Genomic DNA, 15,745 nt, shown 5'->3' with positions numbered 1-15,745 from the left:
AAATAAAATGTTCACATTTTTCCCACAAAAACGTTTTTCATCCCTTAATTATGCATTATCATAAGGGTAACAGGAGAAATTGCACCATGCAGTTTGTTGTGCAATTTCTCCTGAGCATGCTGATACCCCATATGTGGAGGAAAACCACTGTTTGGGCGCACGGCAGGGTTTGGAAGGGAAGGAGCACCATTTGACTTTTTGAATGTAAAATTTGTTTGAATAATTAGCGGACGCCATGTTGCATTTGGGGAGCCCCTGATGTGCCTAAACAGTGGAAACCCCCCACAAGTGACACCATATTGGAGATTAGACCCTTTAGGGAACTTATCTAGATGTGTGGTGAGCACCTTGAACCCCCAGGTGCTTCACAGAAGTATATAATATTGAGCTGTAAAAATAAAATTTTCACATTTTTCTCACAAAAACGTTTTTCATCCCTTAATTTTGCACTATCATAAGGGTAACAGGAGAAATTGCACCATGAAATTTGTTGTGCAATTTCTCCTGAGTAAGCTGATACCCCATATGTGGAGGAAAACCACTGTTTGGGCGCACGGCAGAGTTCTGAAGGGAAGAAGCGCCATTTGACTTTTTGAATGTAAAATTTGCTTGAATAATTAGCGGACGCCATGTTGCATTTGGGGAGCCCCTAATGTGCCTAAACAGTGGAAACCCCCCACAAGTGACACCATTTTGGAAACTAGACCCTTTAGGGAACTTATCTAGATGTGTGGTGAGCACCTTGCACCCTCAGGTGCTTCACAGAAGTTTGTAATATTGAGGCGTAAAAATAAAAATTTCACATTTTTCCAACAAAAATGTTTTTCATCCCCTAATTTTGCATTATCATAAGGGTAACAGGAGAAATTGCACCATGAAATTTGTTGAGCAATTTCTCCTGAGTTCGCCGATACCCCATATGTGGGGGAAAACCACTGCTTTGGTGTACGGCAGGGTTCGGAAGAGAATGGACTGCTTTGTTGACTGGGATAGGTTGCAGGCAACATGTCACATTTGAAGAGTCGCTGACATGCCGAAACAGCAGAAACCCCCACAAGTGACCCCATTTTGTAAACTACACCTCTCAAGGAATTCATTTAGTGAAGTAGTGAGTATTTTTTAATTTTTAAATTTATACCATTGGGCAGTGAAGAAAACAATTATATTTTTACCACAAAAAAATGTTTTACGCTCAGATTTTACATTTTCACACAGGGCAATGGGTAAAAATGGTGCCGAAATGTGTCACACAATTTCTTCTAAACGTGGCAATACCCCATATGTGGCTGTACCGTACCGCTTAGCCATACGGCGAGATCTGGGAGGGATGGAGCGCTATTTGACTCTTGGAGAACAAATACACAGCCCCTAGGTGCTAGAAGAGCAGAATCCCCCCTCAGGTGACCCTATTTTGGAAATTATACCCCTTTGGGAATTTACCTACAGGTGTAGTGACGATTTTGACTCCATGGGTCTTTTCCAGAAACAAGCAGCAGTGGATGTTGCTGAGTGAAAATTTCAAACTGCCGTTGAAGTGACCAATACGTTGTCGTGACCAGTACGTTGTGCCCAGCTTGTGCTTCTGGAGACATGCACCTGTAAATTAGGCAGGCTCGCATCGCTACAGGAATGCCAAACATGTGGACCCTAAATGTAGTTTTGGCACATTGTGGGGCTCAGAAGGGAGGGAGGCATTTGCATTTGGGAGCACAAAATTTTCTGAATTTCTTTTGGGGGGCAAGGGCCATTTCGCTTTTCTAGAGCCTTTCTGCTACCAGTAACTTGGAAGTCCCTTATATTTTTAACAGATGACGGACCTGAGTAGGGACTTGCTTTTTTTGAGGACTGAGTTGAAGCTTTTATTGGGAACATTTTACATAACATTTATCCGGCGCTCTAGGCTAAGCAGTTACATCGGGTTTCCATCTAAATTTCCAAGTGATGTAATTCAGATGAAACCCCTGCAGGATCCATTCACTGTAATGAGGCAGCAGAGTTACTCTGGACTCCGTCTGGCCTATGTTTAGGGGTGTCCTTTTTTTCAGAAGTGCACAAAATTGTGGCCAACTGCACTTTTATGCACGCCTAAAAAAACTGACACCGTGGGATCACAGGCCAGACGGCATCCACAGTGCCTATATCTGCCTCATTACAGGGAATCTTCCATCATGGATTCCGTCTGAATCACGTATTTCAGAGATTTACATGGAAACTCTGGTGAAAGTGCTCAGCGCAGAGTGCAGGATAAATGAGAGCAGAGCCTTACTGCTATCTTTGGGAGACATAATAAACAAATCAGTAGCAGGTGAAGAATTGTTTTTATTTATTTTTTACGCCGTTCCTCGTGTGGTATAACTGATTACATTACTTTATTCTTCGGGTCAGTGCGATTACAGCGGTACCAGATTTATATTGGGTTTTTATGATTGACAGCTGTCACACACTAAAAGACGCTTTTTTTTGCAAAATCTAGTTTTTTCATCGCCATATTTTGAGAGCTATAATTTTTCCATATTTCGGCCGACAGAGTCATGTGACAGCTTTTTTTTTGCGGGACGAGTTGACATTTTTATTGGTACCATTTTGGGTAAGTGACATTTTTTGATCGCTTTCTATTCCGTTTTTTGGGAGGTAAAATGAACAAAAACCAACAATTCAGGAATTGTTTTTTGAGTTTTTTTTATGGCGTTCTGCGTGTGGTAAAAGTGATAAGGCAGCGTTATTCTTCGGGTCAGTATGTTTACAGCGATACTACACTTACCGTATATTTTTTTTTAATGTTTTGGCGCTTTTACACAAAACAATTTTATAGAAAAAATATTTTTTTTGCATCGCTCTATTCTGAGAGCTATAACTTTTTTATTTTTCGGCTGATGGAGCTGTATGGCAGCTTTTTTTTGTGGAACAAGATGACGTTTTCAGCGGTACCATTTTTATTTCCATTTTGCTTTTTGATCGCATTTTATTCCACTTTTTGTTTGGCGATATGATGAAAAAGCATAGTTTTTTGCTCCGTTTTTTTTTTTTTACGGTGTGCACAGACGGAGTTAATTAGTGTGACAGTTTTATAGATTGGGTTGTTTCGGACGCGGCGATACCAAATATGTGTACTTTTTTTGTTTTTGCATAGCTATACGGATTTATTGGTTTAATATTTTATTTATTTATTTATTTTTATTTATTTTGTGATTTTTTTTTAACAGTTTGAAAACATTTTTTTAGACTTTTTTTTTTTACATTTTTACTTAGTCCCTGTATGGGACATTAATTTTTATTTTTCTAATCACTGTTCTCATGCAATGCAATAGACATGTATTGCATTGCATGAGAGCTCGGCTGACAGTGTAAAACTGTCATTATCTCCTGCTAGACTCAGCTGCAGGCCCAGGCAGCGCCGATGTTTATGTACAGTGGGCGGTCGGGAAGCGGTTAAAGGGGTTGTCCACTACTAGGACAATCCCTTCTCAATCTGAATGTTTTCCACTTTTAAAAAAAATACTGCGTACCAGCGTTATGTCATCCGATCCCTGTAGTCAATCAGCGCTGGCTTCACTCTACCCACCTTTCGACGTATCACATACATCCGGAGGAAGAGAGAAAGCAGCAGACAGTTATTCGCCAACCGACCGCAGGTCTCCTGACCTGAACATTACAGCCTCATAAATGCTTATGAGGTTGTCAATTTTGGGTCAAAAGACCAGTGGCCAGTACGTGAATGACGGTCTGTACTCAGACCGTGACACACAGAATGCGGCCTTAATTGAATAGATTGTCACTATTCTTCAATCAACATTCTACCATTATCCCTCCCAAGATCAGACTTTGTAAGAACACATCCCCTTGAGAAGGGGAATAGCCGTGCCTAGTTATCACGTCTAGGCTACACTTTTTGAAGTGCTGCATACTGATTTTAACCTTTGAGAGGCATTTGAAGTTTTTTGCTCTATTAACCTGCAGATATGGGGTTAATCTGCAGGTTAATAGTGTTCTAAAGCTGTGCAGCTGACAGTCCGGCTACCAGGTGGAAATTAACTTTATTCCTTCGGGCAGCCTCTAGCTTTCACCCATAGAGGCGCAGCTTCAGTGACCATTCATTACCTGTCACGGGTGTGTCGGAGGTGACAGACAGTCGCCCTGCAGTGGCCTGTAGGAGATCTCCATGTTTGGCATTGCAGACAGCTTCCTAGATAGGAGGTTGCCTTTAGGACCCAGCGACTACCTCATTCTGGCCTGGGTGTATATATACCTGGTCTCTCTAGCTGGATGTCGCTGGTTATACTCATTCCTACTTGGAGCTTGGCTGAAGTAGCATCACGTCCTCTTTGGAGTCTTGAGGCCATGTGCGCTGTTGGAGTTTCTTCTAAAGCTAAGTTGTAATTCCCCTTTTGTCTTTAGAGTGCTAGCGGAGGTTGACTAGTGCTCATCTCCTTCCACCCCCAGCTATAGCCTTACGCCAGGGATAGTAGGACGAGGCACGTGATTGGAGACAGCTGCGGAGGCTGTATAGGGATGGTAGGGGAAGACAGGGTGACGCTAGTCCAGTTTAGGTCACCACTTCCCCTTTCCCTTGTGTCTGGGCTCCCTTTACCTTTCCCCCATGTATTGCATTCACACCTGGTGTGACATTATAACAGGCCGATCACGTTTTTTGGAATCTTTCACTTAGGGTTCCTTTTTTTTTTTCCTTTCTCCCTTGGTATGGGATCGGTTGCAGAGCCGCTGCACGGGCTATATCTGGAGGTGAATTACCTCCACTGTGAAGTGCAACAGCAGTTTCAGCGGCTGCTGGTCACCAATGTGGGGGTTTCTGCTGGTAGGCCTATCCAGCCTGAACCCAAGGTTGCCCTCCCGGACAGGTTTTCAGGAGGTAGGGACAAGTTTTTTGTGTTTAAGGAGGCATGCAAATTGTATTTCAAAATTCGTCCCTACTCCTCTGGGAATGAGGAGCAACGTGTTGGTATTGTGAACTCTCTACTGCAGGGCGATCCTTAGTCATGTGCGTTTTTGTTACCGCAGGATTCGGTTTGTCTCCAATTTGTGGAGGTTTTTTTTTGAGCTCTTGCCCTCATCTATGATGGCCATGACCGAGTCGCCTTGGCTGAGTCTAAGCTACGTCGCCTTCAGCAGGGGATTCGGTCAGTGGAAACATACAATTTGGAATTCTGTAGATGGGCAACCGATTCCAAATGGAATGACTCAGCCCTTAAAAGTCAATTTGTGAGGGGCTAACGGAAAGGTTCAAAGATGCCTTGGCTGTATATGATACCCCTCAGTCCTTGAAGGCTGCCATGTCTTTGGCCATATGTCTGGATAGGCGCCTTCGAGATAGGCGGGTGCGACCTCCTTCTCTGGAGCCTTCTTGTCGGGGTTGTGTACCTTTGCCAAGGGAGCAGTCTGGGGGTGAACCAGTACTGGGGGAAGTGAAGGAATCTATGCAGTTAGGGGGTGTCTCTACATCATACATCTCCCCAGAGATTTGCAAGAAAAAAGGCGTATGTTATTTTTTGTGGGAAAAAGGGACACTTTGTTGGGACCTGTCCTTCAATTCCTAAACAAAAAGAGACTTGATTAACTCTCGGTAGTCTGGAGTTGGAAAAACAAGGGGTGCATTTGAGGCCAAACTGCAGTTCCCGCTTTGTCCTGACTGCAGAGGTGGTGCTAGAGAGTAAAATTGAAAAAAATTCTGTATTTGTTGACAGTGGAGCTTGGTTGATGCTGAGTTTGTGAAAACTCATGGTCTCGCTTGCTGTGCATTAGCTGAACCTAATTCCATCTTTGCCATTGACTCGGCGCCACTTGCACAGAAAGCATTTACTCAGATTGTACATAATGTGAAACTGAGGGTGGGGTCAGTTCATTGTGAAATTATTCCTTGTTATGTTTTGGAGAATCTCCCTACTCTGATTGTTTTAGGTATCCCCTGGCTTATTAAACATAATCCATTAGTGGATTGGCAAACCGGGGAGATTATTGAATGGGGAGATTACTGCCATGAGAACTGTCTGAATGTTTCCATTGCTGCTGTCTCTACGGAGTTTCTGCCTGCTTTTCTGTCTGGTTTTGAGGACGTTTTTTCTGAAAAGGGGTGTCAGGATTTGCCTCCTCATCGTGCTTATGACTGTCCTATTAATCTGGCCTCCGGAGCTAAACTACCCAAGTCCAGACTGTATAATCTTTCTGGCCCTGAGAGACAAGCCATGAAGGATTTCATTGCGGAAAGTCTGGAGAAGGGACATATCAGTCCTTCATCTTCGCCCGTGGTGGCAGGGTTCTTCTTTGTGAAGAAAAAAGATGGCGGTCTACGTCCCTGTTTAGATTTCCGGGAATTAAATCAAATTACCATGCGTGATCCATACCCTCTTCCTCTGATTCTTGATCTGTTCAGTCAGGTTGTGGGAGCTAAGGTTTTCTCCAAGTTGGATTTAAGGGGAGCCTACAATCTGGTTAGAATCAGAGAAGGGGATGAATGGAAAACAGCGTTCAATACCACGGAAGGACATTTCGAGAGTCTGGTTATGCCTTTTGGCTTGACCAATGCACCTGCGGTATTGCAGCAATTCATAAATTATATTTTTCATCATTTTATGGGGAGGTTTGTGGTGGTCTATCTGGACGATATTTTGGTTTATTCACCTGAGTTTGAGACCCATAGGGGGCATGTTAAGCAGGTGCTACAGATATTAAGGGATAACAAACTCTATGCCAAACTAGAGAAATGTGTTTTCGCTGTTCAGGAGGTGCAGTTTTTGGGGTACTTGTTGTCATCTTCAGGTTTTCGGATGGATCCGGAGAAGATCCGTACAGTCCTTGACTGGGAACGTCCCGAGAACCTGAAGGCCCTACGACATTTTCTGGGCTTTACTAATTTTTACAGGAAGTTCATCCAAAATTACTCTGTTGTAGTGAAACCCCTTACTAACATGACTAAGAATGGGTCTTATTTTTTCAAATGGTCGGATGCTTCCCTCCAGGCTTTTTCTTCCTTAAAGAGTCATTTTGCCACTGCACCTATACTCAGTCAACCCGATGTTTCTCAACCCTTTATTGTGGAGGTCGATGCTTTGGATGTCGGGGTTGGAGCTGTGTTGTCTCAGGGTTCTTCCCCTGGTAAATGGCGTCCATGCGCTTTCTTTTCTAAAAAATTGTCTTCAGCTGAGAAAAATTATGACGTGGGTAACAGGGAACTTTTGGCGATCAAATTGGCATTCGAGGAATGGTGACACTGGTTGGAGGGGGCTGTCCATCCTATTACTGTTATTACTGACCATAAGAACCTGTCATATCTCCAGTCAGCTAAACGTCTCAACCCTAGACAAGCCAGATGGTCCCTGTTTTTTACTAGGTTCAATTTTGTTGTCACTTTTCGTCCAGGGGTCAAAAACGTCAAGGCTGATGCTTTGTCCCGGAGCTTCCCTGGTGGTGGTGACCATGAGAACCCTGCCCCGATATTACAGAAAGGGGTAGTTATTTCGGCTCTTTTTCCTGAACTGGAGGGTGAGGTGATGGAGGCTCTGGGGCATGCCCCTGCCTCCTGTCCTTCAGGAAAATTATTTGTACCACCTGATCTGCGCCGTAAAGTAATCAAGGAACATTATAACTGTGTGCTTGCTGGGCATCCAGGCGGTAAGGCAACCGCGGACCTCCTCTCTCGTCGTTTTTGATGGCCGGGGTTGCATCGGGATGTAATTGAACACGTAGCTGCTTGTAGTATTTGCGCGCTTTCAAAGGTTTCGCACACCCGTCCGTCTGGTACTCTTCTTCCGCTACCTATTCTTAACAGGCCATGGACACACTTGTCCATGGATTTTAATACTGACCTACCAGTTTCTGCAGGCAAAACGATGGTTTTGGTAGTAGTAGATAGGTTCAGTAAAATGGCTCACTTCGTCGCTTTACCTGCACTTCCCAATAAATGAGATTGTGAAGCTTCACGGGGCTCCCTCCGATGTGGTGTTTGATCGGGTGACCCAGTTTGTTTCCAAATTCTGGAAGGAATTCTGTTTTCGACTGGGGGTGCAGCTGTCCTTTTCCTCTGCCTTCCACCCTCAGTCGAATGGTCAGACCAAGCGGGTCAATCAGAACTTGGAGACATACCTCAGGTGTTTCGTCTCCGAAAATCAGGAGGATTGGGCATCCTACTTACCGCTGGCAGAATTTGCCATCAATAATCATCGTCAAGAATCCACTGGCAGGTCACCATTCTTCGGTGCATATGGTTATCATCCACAGTTTGGTACCTTCAGTGGGGGTGGAGCTTCAGGAGTTCCTGAGGAGGAACTGTTTGCTTCGTCGCTCTCCTCGGTATGGCAGGGTGTTCTGTGTAATTTAAAGACCATGGGTGACAGATATAAAAGTATGGCTGACAGAAAACGCTTGCCAGGTCCAGACCAGAATGTGAATGACTTTGTGTGGTTGTCTACCAAGAATATAAGATTGAAAGTTCCTTCTTGGAAGCTGGGAGCTAGGTTTATTGGTCCCTACAAAATAACCGCCGTCATTAACCCAGCAACATTTCGTCTTGAACTTCCTCGGGCCCTTAAGGTCCATAATGTGTTCCACAGGTCCCTACTCAAAAGGTACGTAGAACCTCTTGAGCCCTCACCTCTACCACCGCCCCCAGTAATGGTTGATGGTAACCTGGAGTTCGAGATTTCGAGGATTGTAGATTCTCGTTTACAACGTCGTTCTCTACAATACTTGATGCACTGGAAAGGCTATGGTCCAGAGGAGAGGATGTGGGTTTCAGCGTCAGAGGTGAACGCTCCCAGATTGATTCGCTCTTTTCACACCTCTTTTCCTGAGAAACCCTGTCCTGAGTGTCCGGAGGCCACTCGTAGAGGGGGGGGGGGGGGTACTGTCACGGCTGAGTCAAAGGTGACAGACAGTCGCCCTGCAGTGGCATGTAAGAGATCTCCATGTTTGGCATGGCAGACAGCTTCCTAGATAGGAGGTTGTCATTAGGACCCAGCGACTACCTCCCTCTGGCCTGGGTGTATATATACCTGGTCTCTCTAGGTGGACGTCGCCTGTTATACTCATTCCTACTTGGAGCTTGGCTGAAGTAGCATCACGTCCTCTTTGGAGTCTTGAGGCCGTGTGCCCTGTTGGAGTTTCTTCTAAGCTAAGTTGTAATTCCCCTGTGTTGTCTTCTCCTTTTGTCTTTAGAGTGCTAGCGGAGGTTGACTAGTGCTCATCTCCTTCCACCCCCAGCTATAGCCTTACGCCAGGGATAGTAGGGTGAGGCACGTGATCGGCGACAGCTGCAGAGGCTGTATAGGGACGGTAGGGGAAGACAGGGTGACGCTAGTCCAGTTTAGGAGGTCACCACTTCCCCTTTCACTAGTGTCTGGGCTCCCTTTACCTTTCCCCCCTGTATTGCATTCACACCTGGCGTGACATTACCATAGCTCCCAACCGTCTTGATTTCTGCGGGACTGTCCCTCTTTGAGGGCTCAGTTCCGTGTCCTGTCACGGCTCAGTTGTGGCTGTGGAGCAGCAGGCACAGGTCGTAGCTGGCAGCTGCAGCTACCACATGAGCCCGCTGCTATAGAAAATGAATACTCCCCCTTCTCCACGCCCATGGGAGTGGAGAGGAGTGAATATTCATTCTCATTAATAGAGCACACTGTCATTCGCAGCCGCCGGCTTCCTGCTGCGGCTTCACGATCCTGTGTGCCCGCTATTAGAGAGAATGAATAATCACTCTTCCCCACTTCCATAGGCGTGGAAAAGAGTGAATATTCATTCTCTTTAGTAGCGGCCACAGAGGATCGCGGAGCTAAAGCAGGAGCGCGGCTGCTGCTGTGTGCGCTATAAGGAGAACTATTCACTCCTCTCCATGCCCATAGTTCTGGTGTGGAGAGGAGTGACTATCCCTGCAGCTCACCTTGGCATCTGAGAGCGCATGGCAATGACGTCATGCGCTGCTCAAGTGCTGACATGAGCTGCTGGCAGACAGGATGCAGCGCTGGAGCAGAGGGGAGGAAGAAAGATGAGTAGAATTGTTTATTTTTTTCACATGTGCAGTGATGGGGTGCCATGTATATCAGGAGTGAGGGTGAGGTGGCCATGCATACCAGGATTGGGGATTAGGGGGCCATGCATACCAGGATTGGGGATGAGGGGGCCATGCATACCAAGATTGGGTCAGTGGGGGCCATGCATACCAGGATCGGGTCTGAGGGGGCCATGCATACCAGGATCAGGTCTGAGGGGGCTATGCATACCAGGATCGGGTCTGAGGGGGCCATGCGTACCAGGATCGGGTCTGAGGGGGCCATTCGTACCAGGATTGGGGATGAGGGGGCCATGCATGCCAGGATCGGGGATGAAGGAGCCATGCATGCCAGGATCGGAGATGAGGGGGCCATGCATACCAAAACTGGGGATGATGGGGCCATGCATACCAGGAATGGGGATGAGGGCCATCTGCTGAATGCACCTCATTACCAGAGCCCCTCTGACAACTCCTCCTGCCAGGGGAGAAAGAAATGGTAAATGGGCGTAGATTGGGGTGGCCAGGGGCGTGTCCAAAAATTGCCGCACCCTTTTTCTCTTCTTCAAAAGTTGGGAGGTATGCATTACATAGTGAGCGGCTGCTGTAACCATGCTCTGGCACCGATGGACAGCCGGCTCAGCAGTGCATCAATACAGAGCCGGCTATCAGTGCCAGAGCATGGTTACAGAGCGATGACTGAAGCTGCTGCGGCAGCAGCTCTATGACCTTCTGGTAAGCAGACTGTCAGTGAGGCAGCCGGGGAGCTTTAGAATGATATTACCCAGCAGATTAACACCATATCTGAAGGTTCACAACATTTTTTGATATGTCAGGTTCCCTTTACTGGGACTGTCCACTACTTGGACAACCCTTCTCAATCCTTATCTTTTCCCCACAGTAAAATAATAGCACTAATACTCCCATCCGGTGCTGGCGCCGTGCAGAAAAATCAGACACATGGAGGAAGCAAGAGCTGCAGCTCTCTCATTTCCTCCAAATGTCAATTACATCCAATGGAGGGGAGAGTGAAGAGGGGATCGGAGGTGAGTATAAATGTTATTATTTTACTGGGGGGAAAACATAGGCTTTCAAAAGGGGCTGTCTGAATAGTGGGCAACCCCTTCAAGGCCGCAGCTACTATAGCCTTGATTCATCAAGACCAGGGTTGCTCATGCAGGGCTTGATAAGGGGGTGTGCTGAAGCCAGAGGTGCTGGATTCATTAAGAGGCACATGTCTCTTATTGAATCCTGGTACGTCTGTGTGTGGACTGGAGTAAAATTTCTGGCATTACATAAGCTGCTGTTCATCATGAATTAGGCGAGCTGTGGTGTCTTACCCATGTTCCCACTCAGAACACTTTGGCAGACCTGGATAAAACTGCTTATGAAATTTACGTAGATGCGCATTTTGGATCATTGTTATGTACCAAAAGTGCACATCTACCAAGGGTACAGATTGATAGTAGCATCTTCTCTTTCAATATTGAGCAGTACATCTGTGAATTCATGATACCATCAATGAAATGTAGCTCCCCGACACCAGCAGCACTCATGCAGCCCCACATAAGGACACTGCCACCACCATGTCTCACTGTAGGCAGCATGCATTTTCTTTATACTCCTCACCTTTGTAATGCCATACAATGCCATCATTTCCAAGAACATTTACTTTGGTCTCATCACTCAGGACTATAGAGTTCTCATAGTCTTCATATTTTTAAGCATGGGCCCTTGCAACTCGGAAGCGGGCTTTTTTGTGCCTTGCTTTTAGGAATGGCTTCCTTTGTGGACGACATCCATGCATGCCTTTCCTCAGCAATGTACGCTGTATTGTGTCATGGGAAACACTCGTCCTGGTTTGGCTTTCTACTTTTCTATCTGACTACATTGACTTCAGTATCATTCATTCTCTATGGGACTGCTCTGCACTCATATTATGCATTTATGCATTTTGAAGGGCTTAAGGCAGACCTGGGCAAAGTGCGGCCCGCGGACCACATCTGGCACTTTGGCTGTTCCAGTCTGGCCCACGGACCGAGACAGTCGAAAGGCTGGCCCCTATTTCTACCGATCAGCGTGTACGACAGCAGACACGATCATGTCATTGGAGAGTCAGTGCACAGGAGCCAGGAGCAGAGCACCAGGGGGAGCGGGAGTGAGGTGAGTATGTGGTGTTTTTTTTCATGTGTATGGGATGTTTGTCACGGGTGTGTCGCCACGAAGATCGTCACGATTACACAGCCTGACTTCTCGCATCTGACTTTTTGGTGCTTTGTGTTTCTCGGCAGTGAGGTAGTTAATTCTCTCTCTCTCTGTGCTAGACGAGGTCCAGCCTCGCCCAGCTGCAATCAATGCTGCTGTAGTGAGACTCCTTCAAATGCCTGCTGGTCTGTTAGGGAAGTGTCGGTGAAAGCATTTCATGCAGACTAACAGAGCGGATCGTGGTATTTGGAGTTTCAGAGATAAGTGTATTCGGAGAGTTTTTTCCCTTCCTCGCTTTATCATTTATCTCCTTTCCCGTTGGTGTTCCCTCTATTGTAGTTGTGTAGTTTTTGTATGCAAGGTGGTTTTGGTTTTTCCCTTGTACTGTCTCGTTCGTCTAAGTACTGTGTGTGGGCATATTATTACTTGTTCCCTTTTGTGATCGGGGTCCTTCTCAGGACTAGATTACTTAGGTGCAGGGATCCTCAGGAGGTAGGGGTTACGCTGGCGGCCTGGACCTCTTTACCTTTAACAGTACCTCCAGGTTGAGGGATTAGCCAGGGCCCCAGCTTAGGGTCAGCTTAGGCCCCCTACCTCCAGTATACAGAGACAGCGTGACAATGTTGGTATGTACATTGAAGGCTATGTATGGTTCACGCTGTATATAGGGAGGTTGTGTGGGGGCTGATGCTGTATATAGGGAGGCTGCATATAGAGAGGCTGTCTGGGGGCTCATACGGTATATAGGGGATGTCAGCATACTTAATTCTGCTCAATATTAACCCCTTAGCGACCTTGTTTTTTTCCATTTTCGTTTTTTTTCTCCCTGTCTTCCCAGAGCTATAACATAACTTTTTTATTATTTGGTCAGTTTGGCCATGTGCGGGCTTGCTTTTTGCGGGACAAGTTGTACTTTTGAATGACACAATTGGTTTTACCATATCGTGTATTGGAAAACGGGAAAAAAATTGTGTGGTGCAATTCTACAATTGTTTTTTTTTTTTTACCCTGTTCACTAAATGCTAACACTCACCTACCATTATGATTACCCAGGTCACTATGAGTTGGTAGCTGCCAAACATGTATAGTTTTTTTTTTTATTTAAGTGGTGAAAAAAAATCCAAAGTTTGCAATAAAAAAAAAAAAAAAAAAAAAAAATGGCGCCAATTTCCGAGACCAGTAGAGTCTCTATTTTTCGAGATCTGGGGAAGAGTGAAGGCTTTTTTTTTGTGCGCCGAGCTGACGTTTTTATTGATACCATTTTGGGGTAGTTATGATCTTTTGGTCGCCTGCTTTTGCATTTTATTGCAATGTTACGGTGACCAAAAAAACTGAATTTTGGCGGGTTTTTTTCTTATTACGTCGCTTACCGAAAGGATTAACCCTTTTTTATATTGATCGGGCGATTCTGAAAGTGGCGATACCAAATATGTGTATTTCTTATTTTTTTTAATGTTTTATTTTGAGTGGGGCAAAATGGGAGTGATTTGAACTTTTTATATTTTTTTTATATTTTTAAAAACATGGGAGACAAGAAGCTGCGATTGTCTGATCGTCTGTGTGTAGCAGAAATGCTCACTAGCTATGAGGGCCGACCGCTGGGTGGCGCTCATAGTCTCCCAGCAATGACAACTTCAGGGGTCTCCTGTAGACCCCAGGCTGTCATGCTAACCCATTGGTGACCCACGGTCATGTGAAATGGGCGCCGATGGGCAGGATTAGTGACGTCCTTCTGCCGCGGTGATGTTAAATGCTGCTGTCAGAGTTTGACAGCGGTGTTTAACATGTTAACAGCTGCAAGTGGACCGAGATTCCACCCTCGGCTATTAGGGGCACGTGACAGTTGATCAGATCAGCTGTCATGTGCCCGGTAACATGCGGGCTCAGCATGGAGTGCGGGGACACTACCTTGGACGTACTCATACGTTCAAGGTGGGAAAGGGTTTAAGAGATACATTTAATATAAAATAATTATAATTAATATGTTTATATTAATATTGAGCAGAATTAATTTCTCATGTGGCCCCTCGGGAAACTTAATTGCCCACCACTGGCTTAAGGGAATTATTGTGCTTCTTACACATCAAATCTGTAGATGTGTTTACTAATTAGACCTAGGGTAACTTTAAAATATGTGTTGCTTATTTTACAGGCATCTGGAGAAAGGCATAATGCCAGTCATTCAACAGTTAATTCTTTGGAACACTGAGAAGGACTTTCTAGCCAATGAAGCATCAGCAATAAACACCTGTGGTAACTACGGCAACTGTGCTGATGTCATAAACACATATAGCATAGATGTAAAAGAAGATTCTGGAACCACAGGTCATTCAGTCGTATGAGGTGCCATACTTGATGTGTCTGGAGACTTGGAGCTTCATCACTCCACAATTTGTAAGGGAGGAAGGGGATACGGCCTAGCCAGCCAGATCAACCATACCGCCTAGCCAGCTAGATCAACCATCCAGTCTAGCCAGCCAGATCAGCCATCCCGCCTAGCCAGCCAGATTAAGCTAACCCTAGTGATCAATGGGGGGACAGATGTTGCAGCCAGATCTCCCTCATGTCCGGTACTAGCCACCTTCACCTTGATGTGTATGGCCTGGAGAGGTCGCATTAGGCTTCTCCATATGGCGCTCGCACAGAGCACCTGCTTTCACCTTCTCCATTACTGTCTGTTTTCTGCCAATGTAATGTGCAACCTGTAAGAATGTGTGATGTCATTGCTATCATATCTATAGTGGATGTATACTATGTCTTACTGTAAATATGACACAATGTACAAATTCTGGTACATGTTGACATTAACCTTCTAAGACCCAAGGGAAGGGCAGTCCTCCAGCCATGGTTCCCTAGAGATTTCCTCCACAGGGGGTTTTCCTCTCCTGAGTGCTGAAGGATGATTCTTCGTGAGTCGGAGGTTTGCCGTTCTCGGTGTCTTTTTCATAGCAATTGGCTGATTCTAAATTTCAGACACTGAATGAAAAAATAATAATAATGTGATTTGTAATAAAAGTTTGTCGATTTAACATCCAATAAAAGTGCTTTGTGCGTTTCTTTCACAATCTTGGGTTAATGGGATTTTCTTGGGAATCAGGATCCAACATCTATGATCAAGCCATGAAGCCACATATGGTGTCCAAGCTTTTCTAAACTTGTGCTGGAAAACAGGACAGAGCAGAGATGACAAAATGTTATTGCACAATTAGCACAAGTTCATACTCTTCCTTGCATTCAGATATTGGGGCATCTGTTGTTATAACTCAACAATGCTAAGGAAAGATAAGTAAAAAAAAACCCTATAAAAATGCAATTAAAACTGCATATTTTATTTAACAATTCTGACTTTTTAAAATTAATTGCATTTTTCCTGCATTTTAAAATAGAAAAGAACCAGTAAAAGTGTAGTTATGCAGTTTCATGCCCAACTCTGTAGTTGTTTAAGCAGGTTTTTTTTAGCCAAATCCAGACATTGATCAGGAAAGGAGAAATACACATCATTGATTTACATGCTTTATATCTCCCATTCTTTGTGAATTCATTTCT

This window comes from Phyllobates terribilis, unplaced genomic scaffold (assembly GCF_046119375.1).
Source record: "Phyllobates terribilis strain yellow unplaced genomic scaffold, ASM4611937v1 Scaffold_5__5_contigs__length_657084704, whole genome shotgun sequence".
Lineage (NCBI taxonomy): Eukaryota > Metazoa > Chordata > Amphibia > Anura > Dendrobatidae > Phyllobates > Phyllobates terribilis.
This window is presented reverse-complemented; position numbering follows the sequence as displayed.